Source organism: Eleutherodactylus coqui, chromosome 1 (assembly GCF_035609145.1).
Source record: "Eleutherodactylus coqui strain aEleCoq1 chromosome 1, aEleCoq1.hap1, whole genome shotgun sequence".
NCBI lineage: Eukaryota > Metazoa > Chordata > Amphibia > Anura > Eleutherodactylidae > Eleutherodactylus > Eleutherodactylus coqui.
In genome coordinates, this window is record NC_089837.1 from 120,993,393 (window position 1) to 121,012,756 (window position 19,364).

The following is a 19,364-nucleotide window of genomic DNA, read 5'->3' on the forward strand; positions in this document are numbered from 1 at the left end:
CTTACTGCCCGTACTACTACCTCACTGATAGACAACTGTGTCTCATCGTCATCGTCCTACTTACTCACTGAAAGCTCTTGAGACAGTTGCCGGAAGTCCCCAGTCTCCTCACCCGGATCCCGGGAACTTTCCAAAGGTTGGGCATCGGTCACGACAAACTCCTCCGGTGGGAGAGGAACCATTTTTTCCCACTCAAGGCCGGGACCCGAGAACAGTTCCTGGGAGCCTGCCTGCTCTTCTGAATGTGTCATTTGCTGGGAGGGAGGAGGCTAGGAGAAGGGAGGAGCAGCAGCGAGAGGATTCAGGGATGCAGCAGTGGACGGCGTAGAAGACTGGGTGGTGACGGTGGATAGTTTGCTGGATGCACTTTCTGCCATCCATGACAAGACCTGCTCACACGGCTCAGTTTCTAATAAAGGTCTACCGCATGGACCCATTAATTGTGAGATGAATCTGGGGACCCCAGAAACTTGCCTCTCTCCTAATCCCGCAGCAGTCGGCTGCATTACACCTGGACCAGGAGCTCGGCCTGTGCCCTCACCCTGACTTGGGCCTCCGCGTCCTCGCCTGCGTCCACGTCCTCTAGGCCTACCCCTACCCCTCAGCATGGTGTATTACGAGTAGAGCAGAAACAAACGCTGTAATTAAATGTGCCGCTTATTGGCCTGTGGTTGGAGGCTGACTTCGCTTATGGAACGCACAGCAGAGCCAGGAAACAATTATGCGCAAGCCTGTAGTCAGAACTAGGTGCCTGACTGAGCTACTGGAATTCACAGGGCCGAACCAGTCAAGTGGCCAAAGGCCAGTGGTAGGCCTTAAGTATTTTGCTTCAATTTTTTAAAATGGTGAGGTGAAAAACCAGACAGACACCGTAGGCAGCGTATATATGTATACTCTTTCCCTCTGGCGGGATGACGGCGATCATGTAACGGACACAGCAGAGCCAGGAAACAATTATGCGCAAGTCTGTAGTCAGACCTAGGTGCGTATGACTGAGCTACTGGAATTCACAGCGCAGAACCAGTCAAGTGGCCAAAGGCCAGTGGTAGGTCTTAAGTATTTTGCTTCCATTTTTTAAAATGGTGAGGTGAAAAACCAGACAGACACCGTATGCAACGTATATATGTATACTCTTTCCCTCTGGCGGGATGACGGCGATCATGTAACGAACACAGCAGAGCCAGGAAACAATTATGCGCAAGCCTGCTGTAACGCTTAGCTGGGTAATAATGAGTGACTACTACCCCCAGCAGACACGCAGTAATCTGTACACGGTCACAGGCTTGGCTGGGTAATAATGAGCGACTACTACCCCCAGCAGACATGCAGTAAACTGAAGACGGTCACAGGCAGCCCAAATATAGTATTTTTTTTCAAATTTTTGGGAAAAAGCCCACTGCCTATATAGCCTGTATATGGATTTCCCTGTTGGAGGATGACTGTTGTTATTGAAAGCACAGTGCAGCCAGAAAAAATTATGCGCAAGGCTGCAGTAACACCTAGCTGGGTAATAGTGAGCGACTACTACCCCCAGCAGACATGCAGTAAACTGAACATGGTCACAGGCAGCCCAAAGATTTTTTTTTCCAATTTTTTTGAAAAAGCCCACTGCCTATATAGCCAGTATATCTCTTTCCCTGTACCACTGTCCCTGCCTCACCAGTACTGCCCCTATACTCAGTAAAATGACTGCAGACTGAGGACGCTATGGTCTGCACGCCCGATATACAAAAAAAAAAATGTGCAAAACTGCTAAAAGCAGCCTCAACAGTACTGCACACGGTCAGATGTGACCCTAAGAAGGACCGTTGGGGTTCCTGAAGATGAAGATAACAGCCTAACACTCTCCCTATAGCAGCTACAGCAGGACAGCACTTTCCCTAATGTCTCTCAGCGTGCATCTGTGGCGAGCCGCGGCCGGCCCCAGTTTATATACTCGGGTGGCACCTGATCTCCCCAGCCACTCACTGCAGGGGGGTGGGATAGGGCTGGAACTTTACAGGAGGAAGTTGTAATGCCTTCCCTGCGTTTCTGTTGGCCTGAAAACAGCGCAAACGTTTTTGGGAAGAAAATGGAAGTGACTCGAACACCGCGTGGTGCTCGTCTCGAGTAACGAGCATCTCGAGTACCCTAATACTCGAACGAGCATCAAGCTCGGACAAGTACGCTCGCTCATCTCTAGTTAAGACACAAGTAAATAAACTTGCACAGCAGTTGCTGAGACTGATACAATCAGAAATATGCAGAAAAGGTGATTATTGACTATAAAATGAACCTGAAAACTAATTTTCTCTTTAAACAGAACATTCCTCTTTTTATGCTTTTTGTACACCGTAAAGCATAGTTAGACTAACGATACTATTTTCACTGTATCATCTCATAGTATACTATATCAAAGAAGACATGTATAAAACATCTGATCTATGATTACAAGGAATAATTATACACTTAGGATTCCCTATTTTTAACAAGCCGTCTATGAATAGTTAAACTCTGTAAAGAGCCACTGTTGCCTAGTAAACGTATTAACATCATCATCAGTTCCTGTCATAATTTGTAGCCACATATGTGAAACATCTGATTGCTTGGCCTTAGTACAAATTTGTTTTACTGCTTCTGCCTATTTGCAGCCTTTATAATAAATAGCATAAGATGTACTGTATGTAAACAAGAGGCATTTCTCCAGCAGGGTTTAGAAGCCTTTAAAGATTAAGGTTTTACTTGACATAGAGGCAGTCCCCTGTTTTTTCTTTTGTTCATTATTTATATATATATATATATATATATATATATAGCTGTTGTTCACACGGAAGATTGCATGACGTCATAGCTACTTCAGAGGAACCAAAAAAAAAAATCCAAGCAGCGTTAGATTCTCCTCAGACTGCATGTACCAATGTCCCTCTATCGATTTTTGTGTGATGCGTTTTTAACATTAGAAAGTCCTATTGTCCTATTCACATTCACATTAGAAAAATGCAGCAACATCACGATTGCCAGTGTGAAGGCGCCCTAACACTTTGCTCCACATGAGGCTCTACATAGAGAGTATCTCCATGCAAATTTATTTACAAGTCGTTTAAATAGCATGGCTTTATACCAGATGCCTTTTGAACTGTTGATTATTAGACTGATAGTCAACTAAAGGTATCTTAAGACTACTCTTTCAACTCAAACAATCCCAAGTCCTCCGGGATTTTTTTTTTTTTTAAACTGCTGAGATTCAACTCCGTTTTGGCAAAAGATCACCATTTGTGTACTACTGATGTCAGATGATAAGGAATTTTAAGGAATGTGATTTAAACATTGGTTAAATCAATCTAAACTTGTTTGATGAGCTTGAGGTCCAGACTAGTCATGTTCTTCCATATTGAATCATTGTCACGATGGAATAGCATGAAGCTTTCACAAACTGTTGTCACAAAATTAGAAGCACATAATTCTCTAGAATGCTCTTGCTGTAAAATTTGCGATCACTGGAACAAGGGGACTCAGTGCAAATCATGAAAAACTTTTGCAAACCTTTATTTTTTCACCACTAAACTTTATAGTTGACACTGACTAAGCTGTCTGTCATCTCCCAAGGCAAAAATCAAGCAACCACATGGGGAAATGTGATTTGTACGATGCCCGAAGCCTCTACTGCAGAGGAGCATTGCAGGAATGTCTTCTGGCATCATACAATTGCCTCAGCAACAGTTGTACCAATCTGCTATCTTTGTCTCCAGTCTTGAGATGGAAAATGAAAGTGCCATCAATAATAGAGGTACCAACCAATAGCACAGATAACTTGTGGGAAATGATAGGTCAATTAGGTCCGATTCCAAAGAAAAATAGAACAACTTCTTGGCGTAGTCTTCAATAAAAAAATTTTTTTTTAAATTCTTAATGAAATACATGCAATATGATCATAAATTGCACATAATTACTGCATAGCTCAATGAATTTAGGTGAATTTATAGTATAGAATCCATACTATGTAAGGATTCCTTGGGATTTTTCCGCATTTATCAGGGTATGGCTGGTTTTCTCTCCAGTAGTTTAGATACTAACGCTTGGCTCCTGGAAGCCAAAGATGTCTTCTCATACAGACTATTTGCCCATAAGAAATATATCCCCTCCTTTAAAACTGCCTTCTGTGAACTCAAGGAAGTCTATAAAGATCAAATATCATCATGGTGGGAAGTGCAAAATTTGGAAAACTATCTGAGACGGGATTGTACCACTTGGCCTACAAATTACTCTGGTTTCTGATAGTGAATCCAACTAAACCCCTAGTGGGAAAAATAGAAGTAGTGGAAATAGGAGTAGAGGCAGAGGAAATGACTCTCATGCGAGTTTGAGTAACCCAAAATTGTAATTTCTAGGAATGTCTTACCCACTACGCAATCAAGCTCCCCAGGCACAGAACTTAATACATTATTAACCCCTTAGTGACCACGCTATAGTGTGTTTACATCCTGCTGTTGCAGGACATGTATGGAGGGAGATAGCGCTGCTATCTCCTTCAATACATCACAGGTATCAGCTGTTTATTACAGCTGACACCTGCGGGCAACAGCCCCGTTCGGCTGTGTGGCCAATCGGGACTGCTAACCCTTTAAATGCCACTGTCAAATCTGACAGCGGCATTTAAACCCCCTGAACGATGTTCGGGGGTCCCGTACGGCCCCTCCGCAGTGAGATTGGGAGAGCCGTGCAGGGATCATGGCAGCCAGGGTCCTTCTGAACGACCCCAGGGCTGTCATGGAAGAATGCCTATTAAGCCATTCGGGTGGGGTGGCTTGATAGGCTGCCTGTCAGAATGCACTATGATGTAATGCTATGGCATTACATCATACTGCATAAGCGATCTAAGCATCGCTAGTTGTGGTCCCCCAGGAGGACTAAAAGAAAACGTAAAATAAGAACAATAAAGTTTTGTTAATTTTTTTTTTTAAGTAATAAAAGTTAAAAAAATAACTTTTGCCATATTTACAATAAATATTCTTCGATCTTACATGAATTTGGACTATGTGCAGTAGCAAATTTTTTTGCTGCAGGGGTTGCCAGTGTAGGGCGCGTAATCACTTTATGCTACTACGGTACTACTTGAATTTGTCCTTACCAGAACAACCTTCTTGTTTAATGGGCACGTCTTCCACCAGTTATGAGACACTGAGATAGGGTGTTCCTATGCCCCAATGTACGCAACCCCAGGGCTAGTGGGAGGAGACACTGGTCTTTGGTTATCAAGTTATGGAGGGCACTGAATCTATTGATCTATTCATTATATAGATTATATTTTTGTGGTTTAGTATAGGGGCAAGGGTGCCTTTTTGGAATTTGCCAACAGCTTTAATCAAAATGAGGTGGGTCTCAGTTTCACTTGTGAGATCCATATTGACGCACTCCTTTTTTGGATGTTTGCATATTTAAATAATCAAACAGTGAACTACAGCTACTAACTCCCTCCTTCATTGGAGCACTTGTCACCCTTCTCTTCTGAAAAGCGGAATACCATATAGCCAATGGCTGTCTCAAGGGTGCTAGTGGGCAGCTGGCAGAGTCTTAGTTTATGACCCCTTCTTAATCAATAACACTTGTTTTATGGCCCTGCATATTTTATTCTGTTACAAATATGTTTTTAAGGCTATAATATTTTATTATAAGGTTCATCATCTCCACATAAAAGAGAATTCCAAAAAAATAAGCAACTATATCTGACAATAGTCAAATGAGTGTAACTTCCAGGCTGAAGGCCTCCTGTGAATATGCAGCATTAGTCAGTACGATTTTATGAGGTGACATAACTGCATACACCGATGACTTTTTTAGGAATAGCTGCAACTGGATATTTACAAAGTAAACAGCAACCCACAAACCAGTCTTCACTAACCACTCAGTAGGCACTTGTATAGTCTGTAACAATCAACAAGCTGTAATGTTATTGACAACAGAACATAAAAAATTGTGAAACCTATCTAAGCACATCGGTGTTAGCATGATCAACAATCTCAATATAACGTCAAAATTAAATGTGGTATTAAAAAAAAGAAAGAAAAGATGAAAACCTTGCACTTAGAGTCCATGTGTCCCTTACCTTTCCTAGTAAGTTAGCTTTTGATGTATCCCCCAATTGTGGCACAAAAATATAAATAGTTTCAACCTTAAATGTAAAATGTATGATTCAAAATAAAGTATTCTATACACTCAGCTTAATTTTTCTTTTCAAGGCTTTCACTGATCACCAATCCTTGCTTGTATTGAATGAACTTTATAAACGTTCGGTTCAGGCAGTTAGTCAAACTTCCCCCAAAACTTTGGTTCAGTCCGAATTAGTTTGGACCGAGTCAGAACTTCACCAAAACCCTTAAAAGTGGTGTATGACTGTTTCCGAAAGCCATAAAAGGCCTGTACAACACTATTAGATCACCTAGGAGTGTGTATAAGTATATTTGAACAGTTTTAAGGCAAATTTAATGAGAAAGAAGAAAAGAAGAAGAAAGGGAAAAAGAGAAAGAGTAAGAGCATGAAGAAAAGGATGAGGAAGAAGAAGGAAAAGGAAGAGGGGAAAGAAGAAAAGAAAGAGGAAGAGGGAAAAGGAATAGGAAGTGTAAGAAGAAAAAAAAACAAAGAGGAAAAGCAAACAGAAGAGAAAAAAGGAAAAAGGAATAGGGATAGAAAGAGCAACAGGAAGCAGTGGCAGAGGATGGAAAAGAAGCCATTTTAGTGGGTTTAATGGAGGCGAACCTCCCATGTTTCGGGTTTGTGCCAAACTGAACCTTTAGCAAAGCTCTAGTCGAAACAGGGTTCTACTGTTTTGGTTTGCTCAACACTAATCCTTGCCATAATGTAGTATGCCAAATGAAAAGGACACCGCTTTGGAAATAATATTAAAAAAAACAGAAATCTCAAAAAATAAAACCAGAAAGGACTCACCTGGTGTAAGCAACCAATCCCAGAAAAAAGCCAGCTGCTACACCTGTAGTCCCCGTATGTCACTAGATGTACCACTTCTTATGCCTAGGAGGACATATACAAATTTGGGAGAGTGTTTAGGAAAAGCCAAATTCCAAGCAGTGATATTTGAAATAATAAAACAGGCTATAGAGTATAAGATCCCGCGCTCATAAGAGAGTGGTATAAAATGAAAGTAAAGTACACTTACTTTGGGGAAGAATGTCTAAGACCTCAAGGCCCCCCTGAATTGAAACCAAGTTATGGATGGATAAACCAATAAAGGGAATTTATTAGAGAAAACAACAGGACATCCAGTGTACACAAGCAGAGTGGTGCAATAATGCAACCACGTTTCGGGGTGTATAACCCCTTTTGCAAGCATAGGGACACGTACCTAATAGTAGATCATTATATAGTAAACCTCAAGACCATCATCCAATTATCGTTCCCAGAGTGCATTATCATGCCCCGAACATCCAGCGCTGTGTTCCAGGGAACGTCAACGTTTGCGTTCTACCCACCGGAAACGTAAATGCACACTACACAATGACAGCACATAGACGGCATGCTCACAGAAGGGCGCGCATGGCCTATTACAGAGCAGGAAGCGCACTTGTTTGTAACAACTTTATTAACTAAGAAATTAAATGGACAAAACAAGACAACATAATAATACGTAGGACAAAATCTTAAAAATTAGAATGCTATGTTTGGAAAACACAATGGGCACTAATAACACAATATAGGAACCATGCAGTGGGCTGTAATTAAAAGAACACAAACAGCAATGATAATATGATACTGATAACAGTAGTAGCCTCCCGCAGTGATGTCACAATGAGTAACAACTATTGCAACCAGATAAGAGCTAAACCTGACCTCAGATAAAAAGATGTTAAATCACTTGCATGGCATCAGTTGTCACAAGTATTAAATGAGAAGGCATGTTTAAAATGATATAAGAGAACTACATAACTATTAGTTCCCTAATTAGTTGTAATTGGAAATGCTTTATAATGGGAGTAGTCCATTATTAACCTGCAATGCTGACATTTCACATAACCTGTTATCAAAGTACAAGTTACCATAAATAGACAAAAAAAAGATTCCAAACATAGAGGTCTATTTTGATGTTCTAAAAATGGTAAACTCCAGCACCAAAAGTAAAATTCTGCTTTGTCTCATGTCCGGTACTCTGGTCGCACCCGGAGCTACAGTTTCAATTCTGCTATCGCATTGTGTCTTGTAATTCAGTCCCTTTCAGAGCTGTAGCCACAGTTCACATTCATGTATGTATTTGTGGTTATTTTTTAAATGTTTTTTTTTTATGTTCTTTATCTGCAGCAGTTATTGTATTTATAATAGTAGTACATTCTTTTTGATTTTGTATGGACTGCATGCTTCCTTGTTCCGGGTTTTCCTTTCTTCCTTCCCTCTGGATTTTCCGTTTTCTATCTTTTCCTTTCTTTTTCTTTCGTTTCCCAATTTCTTTCATTGTACCTTAAAGCAACCTTCTGGTCCTGGACAAATAAAGATTGCCACACCAGCTTTTCTGACTGCCTGTCAGAAAAGCTAGAGCTAATAATGAATTGAGGCTAGCAAGAGAGGCCAAAAGCAATAAAAAAAAGGATTTTGGGTGTATGTCAAAAGTAAAAAATGAGTCAAAAATGCTATGGGATGCTTACAAGATGAAAATGGTGAATTGGTTAAAAATGATGTTGAGAAGGCCGAACTTTTAAATTCCTATTTTGTATCTGTTTTCTCTCAGAAAGTAGATGGAACATCAACTGATCTTCCCTGTGACGGAATAAAAGAATGCAGGCTATCTATAAACAGAGAAATGGTAAGGGAATACTTAGTTATCCTAAATGAATACAAGTCTCGAGGTGCAGATGAATTACATCCTAGAATACTAAAGGAAGCAGCAGAGGTAGTTGCTGAACCACTTGTCATAATCTTTGAAAATTTCTAGAGAACAGGAGTAGTCCCAGGAGATTGGAAGAGGGCAATGTTGTCCCTATCTTCAAAAAGGGAAGAAAGTGAACCCAGGAAACTACAGGCCTGTGAGCCTGACTCCTATATTATTAAGCAGCTTATATGCAAGTACGTGGATGAGAATGGAGTAATTAATCAGACCCAGCATGGCTTTGTGACAAACAAGTCATGCCAGAGTAATCTAATTTCCTCCATGATAGACTCACCGACTGGGTTAATCAGGGAAATGCAGTAGATATAGTATATCTTGACTTTAGTAAAGCATTTGACAAAGTATCTCATACCATCCTTATTGAAAACAGATTAAAAAAAAATAAAATAAAACTTGGTGAATCATACTCAAAGATTGGTCATAAATGGCTGCACAACTGGAAGTGGGGAACCACAATGATTTGTCCTGGGCCCAATGTTGTTCAACATTTTTATAAATGATATAGATGAGAGAATTAAAGGGTAACCTATCAAATTTGTTGAAGACACAAAGCTAGGAGGGATAGGTAAAGTAAGAGAAGAGAGAGAGGATTCAAAAAGATCTAGTCAAGCTTGAACAGTGGGCTGTAACTAACAATAGTATTTAACAGGGTGAAATACTAAATCCTACATCTGGGCAAAAAAAAAACACATACAGAATAGTAGAAATTGGTCTGACAACAGCATGTGTGAAAAAGACTTGGGTATACTAATATATCGCACACTGAACATGAATCAACAGTGTGATACAGCAGCACAAATGGCAAACACAATTCTGGGATATATTAAGAGAAGCGTAGAGTCTAGATCACATTAATTAATAATTGCCCTCTACTCTTCCTTGGTCAAACCTCATATGAAGTACTGCATCAATTTAAAAAAACATCGACAAACTGGAGAAAGTTCAGAGAAAAGCTACCAGGATGGTCAGTGGTCTGCAAATCATGTCCTATGCAGAACGGTTAAAGGATCTGGGAATGTTTAGCTTGCAAAAAAGAAGGCTGAGAGGAGACTTAATAGAGGTCTACAAATATCTGAAGGGCTGTCACAGTGCAAAGGGATCAGCCCTATTGTCATTTGTACAAGGAAAAACTAGAAGCAATGGGATGAAATTGAGAGGGAGGTGACACAGATTAGATATTAGAAAAAAATTCTGACAGTGAAGATGATCAATGTGTGGAACAAGTTGCCACAGGAGGTGGTGAGTTCTTGTTCAATGTAAGTTTTTAAACAGAGGCTGGACAGACATCTGTCTGGGATGACTTAGTGAATCCTGTATTGAGCAGGAGGTTAGACCCAATGACCCTGGAGGTCTCTTCCAATTATACCATCCTATGACTCTACGATACACACTATGCATTAGATTGCATAATCAGAATAAGACACTCTACCTGCTTTGATTAACCAGTGCTGCACACATGAGCAGTTTTGTCCAGTCAGATCAGCATGTAGTGTCTTAGACCACCGGTGCATACTAATGCACAGTGTGCATCAGGTAGTGAGAAAAGCTGTTCGGACATCTTTATTTGTCCAGAGTCACTTTGAATTTTTCATGTCTGTATAAGTACTCTGTTATGATTAAGAACACAAATTAAGTTGGAAACATGTCAACTTGGTTTTTCTATGGTCTGCATACCATGGGTTTTTAAACCAGATTACCAATAAAGCATGAAGTTTTAATCTTACTTTTGGTGTTGGAGTTTACTATTGTTCCAACATATTTTACCTGGGAACTGGCCCGCCATGTACTTCCTGTTGCATTGATACCTGGACTCAAAACCTCTATATGCTCTGATACAAGTGGCGGTGAGCTGATCTATTTTTTTGTCTACCTAGTTCCCAGAACCCTGCTAGCTTGTTACCTCCATTGTGTGATCCTGTAGATAATCTAAGGCCACAGCAGCAAGCTTTTTGCCCTGGTTTATTAAAGCATGGACGACCATTTTTCCAATTTTTAACTTCCCTATCATTTACCCTAAAGAGCAGTGTCTCTGTTTAGAAAATGTCAGTGAGTATTGACCAATGATATATTCGTGTCTGAGATCTATGGTGGCCTACCGGAGTAGCTTTTTGGTCATATATGTCAGGAGAATGCATTACACATTATATGCCTACAGTATATAATCAATGTAGATGTTACGGCACTCTGCCCCCCGAGCGCCAGTTGGGGTGCCCTGATCTCCTGCACCCCACTGTCCCTGCCTACTTGCCTCGGCCCTGGCTAACCCCAGGCGGACAACTGGGCGGCAGTCCCTGCGCTGGCTAGGGACCTGGCGACTACCTGGATGAAACTACTAACAGGGGACAGAGTGCTGACAGGAGAGGCAGGTGTAACAGACCAACAAAACTACTAGGTGAATCAAGGCTGGAGGTGTAGCTCACAGGCAAACGAAAGGATACTGACAAGCAACTAGGACAGACTAGAATAGACCTGACTAGAGGCTAGCAGAACCAATAACTGGCAGTGAGTTCAGGTCACTGCCAGCCTTTTAACTAAAAGCCTCCGCCCAGGGGCGGAGAGTGGGAGGAGCCGACTCTCCCACTGTTGCATAAGGGAGGTGGATGAGAGCGGGCGGCACCCTACGGGCGGACACGCCCACGCCGCAGCACGCTGGCTGCTCCACGCCGCCGGGAGATCCCTGACAGCACAGCTCCGGGACGCCGAAGCCGAGCTCGAAGCGGCGCGCGCCGGCCGCGGGACCCAGCGCCGCCCTGCATGGTAACAGTAGACCTCTGAAAATTATTTTGCTTGTTTGTGTGTATTTATTTTCAAAGGAGACACACCCTACAGAAACGCAGCAGGGGAGATTACCAGCACCAACCAGTATGAAAGGTAAGCAAAAAATGAATTTACACAAACACATATTGCTAAGTCTATTAATGCTCCATGAGACTGCATGGCTTAAAACTGTATTAGATGGAGCAGGTGTTGTCCTGGTGTGAAGTCATACACGTCATGCTAAGACATGTTTAATTCACATAGGTTTTAATTGTTACTTAATGCATACACTTTGGGAAGAATGCAAAACAATTCGAGAAGCAGAGAAGTGTAATTTCACTCTTGTGCTTGGAGAAGTATTTAGTACAACGTGACATGAACATTATTGAATATAAGCGGCTGCTGTGTACAGCTGCTGCTGTTTATGTTACAGAGATAACCGCTATCTATCATCAGACACGTAGCTCAGAACTGGAAACAATTAGGACTTTGCTTAAATCTCTGCAGCACCGTGTTTGTTTCAATTGTGCAGCCACACAAAATAAAAATGCAAGCCGTTCGAAAAGTGCCCTGGTAGTACTATGTAGGTTCAATTCACACAACTTTGTAGGCTTATGTTCTTGTCAAAAGTAAGCAAAATTTGCATATGTCTGCCATTTAAAAAACTTAGATTGAGAATTGCAATTGACTACACTTTTCTATACTGTTGGAGCTGCAGGATCCCATATACAAGACATATGGGGGGCATACGTAACAGTCACATCTGGGCCATAGTGCCTGAAGGTACCCAATGGACTCGTTACCACATGAGAATACACTAGTACTGAAAGAAGAATGCATAGTTTTCCTTGTGGCAGATGGTCATTTTTCATATCTCTTATCTCCGTTTCACATTTTCTGCATTTTTGTTGTGTATGTGTGTTTTTCATGAAGGTAGAGGAAGAACACCTCTGCAGGGATACTGATTATTTTATTCATATGTCAGTTAAAGAGTTAATTATGCTGCAGAAATGACATTGTATTATACACGTTTAACATTGTAAGGCATAGTGGCATCACATCAGATAGCATCCTGTAGAACACATGGGTAGGTATGGCCCAGTTGTCATGTTGGGAAAGGACAGGGACACCAAGACATTGGTGCAGCCGAGGGACACAAGTGACACTGTAAAGCATGTTCCTTATGTCACTGGAGATTCATATAAATTGGGGTTCCTGTTTCCACTGCTGTTGTTGGGGCATAGTATTTAACATACTGAGAAAGCTTTACTGAGACAGGCCGATGAAGGGGTGGTACAGTGGAGTGCAGTTGTAGTCTGTGGGCTGGGCTTCAGACACCAGTCCTGATACAGATACTCCTATAGTGAAGTTACGAATTGAGCCCAAGAGTCCAGTTCTGGAAGTGGAAGAGAGAGGGAGTGACAAAAGAGCAGCAAACATTGAAGGGGTATTCTCATATCAGACTTTTATGGCATATCCACAGAACATGCCATAAAAGTCTGATAGTTGCAGGTCTTACCACTCTCCGGGCAGCCTTGAATGTGGTGGTCAGGTGTGGTTGGAAGGAAGGAAACAGCTGAGCACCCTACGCTTTGCAGATTCAGTACTTCTAATAGAATCTAATTTCCTTCTATGACAGAATCACTAACTGGGTTGATCAGGGAAATGCGGTGGATGTAGTATATCTAGACTTTAGTAAAGCATTTGACAAAGTATCTTATACCATACTTGAAAAATGACCCAATATGGGAATGACAAGGCAACTGTTAGGTGGATTCACAACTGGCTGAGTGATCGTACTCAAAGAGTGGTCATAAATGGCTGTACATCCAAGTGGAAGAATGTATCAAGTGGGGACCACAAGGCTCTGTCCTAGGCCCAGTGTTGTTCAAGATTTTGTAAATGCTCTAAATGAGGTAATTAAGGGGAAACTGATCACATTTGCCAACGACACAAAGCTACGAGAAAGCTAACACTAAGACGGAAGGAAGGAGGAAGCTAAGAAGGGAGAAAGAGAATTTAAAAAGATCTAGACAAGCTTGATCAGGGGGCGGCGACTAGCAGAATGGTATTCAACAGGGAGAAATGAAAAGTCTAACATCTGGGCAAGAAAAATGAAAAAAGCACATACAGAATGGGAGGAATTGGGCTAAGCAGCAGCACATTTGAAAAATACTTAGGTATACTAATAGATCACAGACTGAACATGAGTCAACAATGTGATGCAGTAGCAAAAAAAGCAAACACAATTCTGGGATGTTTATCCCCCTCTTGACTTCCTTTGACAGACATCACCTGGAATAATGTGTCCTGCTCTGGGCACCCCAATTTAAAAAATACATTGATAAACTGGAGCAAGTTCAGAGAAGAGTTACCAGGATGGTGAGTGGTCAGCAATGTATGTGCTATGAGGAACAGTTAAAGGATCTAGGAATGTTTAGCTTTTAAACAAGAAGGTTGAGCGGAGACTTAACTGCCGTCTACTGATATCTGAAGGGCAGAGGAATCATATTGCAGAGGCATAAGCCCTATTCTTGTTTGCACAAGGAAAGACTAGAAGCAATGGAATGAAACTGAAATGGAGTAGGCACAGATTAAATATTAGAAAAAACAGTGAGGGTGATCAATGAGTGGAACAGGTTGACACAAGAGGTGGTGAGTTCTACAATGGAAGTCTTCAAATAGAGGCTGGACAGACATCTGTCTAGGATGATTTAGGAAATCCTGCATTGAGCAGGGATTGGACCAGATGACCCTGGAGGTCCCTTCTACGATTCAATGATTCTATTAATGCTAATCCTATAATGTCAATAGGAATTACGCAAACATCATAGCTACACTGTTTATGTAGTTTGAAAGCTGTGGAAACAATGTAGCTCACTGTGCTACACTGTTTATGTAACTCCCATTGACATCTATGGGAGTTACTGAAACAGCATAGCTCAGCAAAGATAATTGTTTCCATCATCCCAGCCACCTAGTAATTAGCAGTGTTCCAATCTCGGACATGTTTGGCCAAGATGGAAACACCGTTTCAAAGACTTTGCTTTACTGTGTGGCCATCTGTCCAATTTCCACATCCAGCAAAGAACCATATTTTTCATGTTGCACGGCCTCTCTCATCTCTACATGCAACAAATCTGCTTCCAGTCGTTCCACCAGCTTTCATAGTTCTTCCTTAAAGTTTTATTTTTATGTCTATATTGTTCAATATTTATGCTTCCCATTTTCTTTTCAACCTGTGTGAACTGTTATTTTGTCATTAATTCAGGATCCAAGGGTCATTAGATGTCATGCCCTAAGCCAAGGTGATTTTTAGCTTATGGACAGGATTAACTGACTGATTAAAATCAAACCTAAAGTTGAAAGAACCGCATTTATTAAAGTATTTATGCTTTTACTATACCTATATATTTTAATTCTGTCTCTGCTGGAGACTTTCTAAAGTCTTTCATTTTCCTACAACAGAGCTTATAGAAAAACAATACCTTTTATGTGTGATTTATAAAAATACAATGCAGGTAAATCCCTAGATTGATTATGCACTTCAAAGACAGCAGTGGCAGATGTATATATTGAGTTATTGATGTAACAACCAAGCTACAAAAGATTTCTGATAAAATGCTACTTAACTGTTAAGCATTATATGGAAATTAGCTACAGAGAGTTAGTGAAGACTAAAAATTTCCATTTTCAAAATATATTGTTTCACAGAGGAAAAAACTGCAGAAAGTTCATTCGGGTCCATTTTGACATCTAAAGTCTATTCAGAGAAACGTCTATTGTTGATAACAGCAAGAGGAGTTCAATAGCTTTACTTGATCCGTTTTATTTATTTAGTGCTAACACATTTGTAATCATTAAAAGGGATATAGGGTAATCATCTGCAATGTAGGTTTAATCACCATCTGGAGATTTGAAAGCATGAAAAATTACTAAAGTTGGGTCAACATAGCCAAAGATAATCCAGGAATGGTTTAGTAGTGTGTGCTGGTGAAAGATGGAAGTGAGGACATAACCACAGGCAGTGGACAGGAACTGCATATGTGTTTGGACACTTTGCATGTTGGAAAGTTCACAGATGCACAGTATGACACAAGACTCAAATCCAAGTTAATTGTTTCCTTGTAGAAGAAGGAAATAACTGTGGAAGCCCAATTTTCGGTCTACCTTCACACCAAATTCATGTGTTTGGTTAAATGTTTTGCTTTTTACATCACACCACAATGCACGAAAATTGTGTTTCTTTGTGAAAACCGTGCAAATTTCAGTCAACCCTGAGAAGATTGACAAGCAGCTTGTCATCGACGTCTGCGAGGAGATTGGAAGCAGATAAAATATTATCATGCGAGGAAATAGCTCTGCAAGTATGCCAGAAGATACGTCTGCATTATGTGTTGACTTTTTGACTTTCTGAGGAGGATCTTACTACAGATAGCTCAGAAGCCGAATAGGATAAAAACAGAAAAATACATTTCCAGTTGCCAAAAAAGAAAATTGGTGTACATGAGTTAATATTACATTACGTATAATTATATATCCTATCAGTTTGGCTTTATTCTTTTATTATTGCCTTTTTCAATAAATGCGGCACTCCTAATAATGGGATGAAAGAATCAAACAACTGTGTTTAACTTCCAAGGGTTAAATTTGGAGAAGCAAAAGTCCAATTCCAATCTGCAAAAATAACTTGGCATGTATGTAATCATTGTAGGGCCTTTAAATCTGAAAAAAGATCTGTCACATTATTCAGATATGCTGCAATACATTCTGACAGCTTAATGGGAGCCTGTCACGTTCCTACAGCACCATAAACTAAGTTATGGTGCTGTTAGGGGACATGACAGGGAGCCCAGTGATGTATTCTTAATACTCACCTGCTACCTGGTTCCAGCCGTACCTCCCTCCAAAGTTCTGTGGCACTGGAAATTCTGACTCTTTTCAGAGTCCTATGCGCTTCTTCAATAGACATGTATAGGAGAGCACAGGCACGGGACTCTGAAAAGTGTCAGATTTTCCAGTGCCGCGGATCTTCGGAGGGAGGTACTGCTGGAACCATGGAGCAGGTAAGTATAAAAATCCATCACCCGGCTCCATCACCTCCGCTAACAGCACTATAACTTAGTCTATGGTGCTGTAGGGACGTGACTAATTCCCTTTGAGTTAATTTTAGACTACCTTTAAGTTGGTTTAATTTGCGTCACCAAATCTTTGATCATACCTACTTCCGTAGAAAAACAAATTCAAGCCTGTCCCATTTTCTACCTTTTCTTGGTGCAAATTTTATATATAAAATGCTAAATCTCTTTGTTTGTTTGTGTCGTATACACATCCACAGTTCTGGTCCGATTTGAGTAAAATTTTGCATGAGCATTTTTTAAGCGCCAGGTGAGGGATACTGGCATAATTAAAAATCAAAAACCCTCGGATGTCCCTTGTACTTTTTGTTGCTAATAGCAACCAATCATAGCTCAGCTTTCATGTCTTATACTGCTGAGGTAAAATAAAAGCTGCGTTGTGATTGGTTGCTGGACCTCAGATTTCATTTCTTACACAGCTGAGGTAAAATTAAACTTGTGCTTTGATTGGTTGCTATTTCTTATACAGTTGCAGTAAAATGAAAGCTGTGCTGTGATTGGTTGCTATTTCTTATACTGCTGCGGTAAAATGAAATGTGATTGGTAGCTATGGGCAACACAGATTTTCTTTTGGACAGCTTTCATAACCGTGTGGTGTTGGGCTAATTTTTGTGGCCCCCTTTGTTTATTCCAGTACTGATATTCATAAAGTTTTATATAGCTAAAAGAAAAATTACTGAAGATGATTGCACGCAAGGTGGATGTTCCAATTGCGCAGCGCCTCATAGTCATAAGTTTTGACGAACAAATTATTCGCAATCACTGCAAAATGGCGTAGCAACATCAGTTATTTTGTAGAAGAAGGAAATAACTTTGAAAGCCCAATTTGCAATAACCAATCCCTGCACTTATAGTACCGTGTAACGCACGGGTGTATCGCTTAGTATATGAGAAATATGTGAAACTTGCAATGTGATTAAATTATCTCGCACTTTACTCCAAAAATTTGGCACAGCAGTATTGATATATGGGGACCTATGGATTGTATACATGCACACTTGGTGCCATGGTCTGTTTCCCGTTAAATGTAAGATGGCATTAATTTTGCCTCGTCTGTCAAGGTTTTTGAAGATCACCACTGTAATGGGATTTGCAGGCCATTGTGAGAGCCTTTTGTGTATGGTCCAAATTTGTTGCAAACACCCTATAGAATGCAGACATCCTTTTTCATTACTGCTACTCAGTTTGTATTTGTCTGTGGCGACCCACAATGCCAGCCTGTTGCCTCTAACATGCTCAGTGTTGAGTTTTAAATGTGATGCCAGCGTTTTGTTTAATTACGTCCATTGATTGACAGGTTACTTCCAACTACACATTTGTACTCTGTCTTGATGGACTTACAAATTCTACCAGCTAACTCAATAATGTTCTTTTGATGAACGGTCCAAATATCCATATTTACTCACGCACATCATATTAAATGTAGAGGAGCACTTAGGCACATAACTTTTGCACATCTGTTGATGCATGGGCATTAGACTCACCCAAAGGATACATAAATATTTACTATATGATGCAATTGCGAAAAATGAAGGCATACTATCCATTTTGTTTGCTTGTAAATGACATTACTGCACTCCAGAGACTAGTGCTACCCCCTTCTGCAATAGGATAGAGCAGGGCAAGTGGGAAAGGAAAAAGACATTTCCTTTGATGCTGTAATCCTATCAACATACGCTGTCAGTGAAAAAAAAACTCTCCTTCCAAAGTAAATACAAAAACATAGGAAATGGCTGAAGTTGAAAGACTGATTTTTAAGCATGATGATCCCATCATATTACAAGAAAAGCCTTTCCATATGTACAGTTCATGTAGTTCAGTCTATATACTTTTGGAGAGAATTAAAGAGTTTCTTTCTTACATATTGTAACATGCAAATTAATGTATATTTCATGGTAAAACTAAGCATCAGATCTATGCTTCAGGCCATGTGTCAGAGGCTCCATTGGGAGTCTTCTGCACAATTCTGGCATGGCATCCCAGGCAAAATAGAGCAGAATGCTGTGCTATTTCATCCTGTAGAATTTCTGCCCACATAATAGAAACTGGACAGACCCCATTATAGTTAACAGGGTCTGTTCAGCATTGTCCAGGACCACCATATGCTGGATCCACCACTTTTGGTTAAAGAAAATGCTGGGGGGTTTAGCAGGCAGATATACAATGCGCATTTTCTATACTGCTTTGGGTAATTTTGTGTCAAATACACGAATGTATAGGTACATCAAACTGCTAACAAGACAACATATATTTTTTAATATGGTAAAATATATATACTGTGTATACAGTATGTATCCCTAATAGAAGTAATGAGTACACAAAATTTTTGAAGAGTAGCTGATATAACTACCGCGTTTCCCCTAAAATAAGACCTACCCAAATAGTAAGCACTGTCCTTATTTGTGGGGTGGGGGCTTAAAGTATAAGTTCTACCCTGAAAATAAGCCCTACCTAGTCCCTAGTCCCTCCCACTGCTCTCCAGCGCACCTTGCTGAACCAATCACACCATTGCATTGAATGGCTCTGATTGGCTCTCAAGAACCAATTACAACAATTGCTTGCTGGAGGCAGGATTTTCAAACCCTGCTAACAGCAAGCGA

At 40.5% G+C, this 19,364-nt stretch overlaps 1 long non-coding RNA gene across 1 annotated transcript in view; it reads right to left on the reverse strand.

Annotated features, from left to right (window-relative positions):
• Positions 1–12,972: 12,972 nt before the first annotated feature.
• LOC136610418 (uncharacterized) overlaps positions 12,973–19,364 on the reverse strand; it is a 76,142-nt gene continuing 69,750 nt past the window's right edge. Inside the window, exon 5 of the long non-coding RNA XR_010790079.1 lies at positions 12,973–13,022. This is a non-coding gene — a long non-coding RNA (uncharacterized lncRNA). The remainder of the gene's footprint in view (positions 13,023–19,364) is intronic.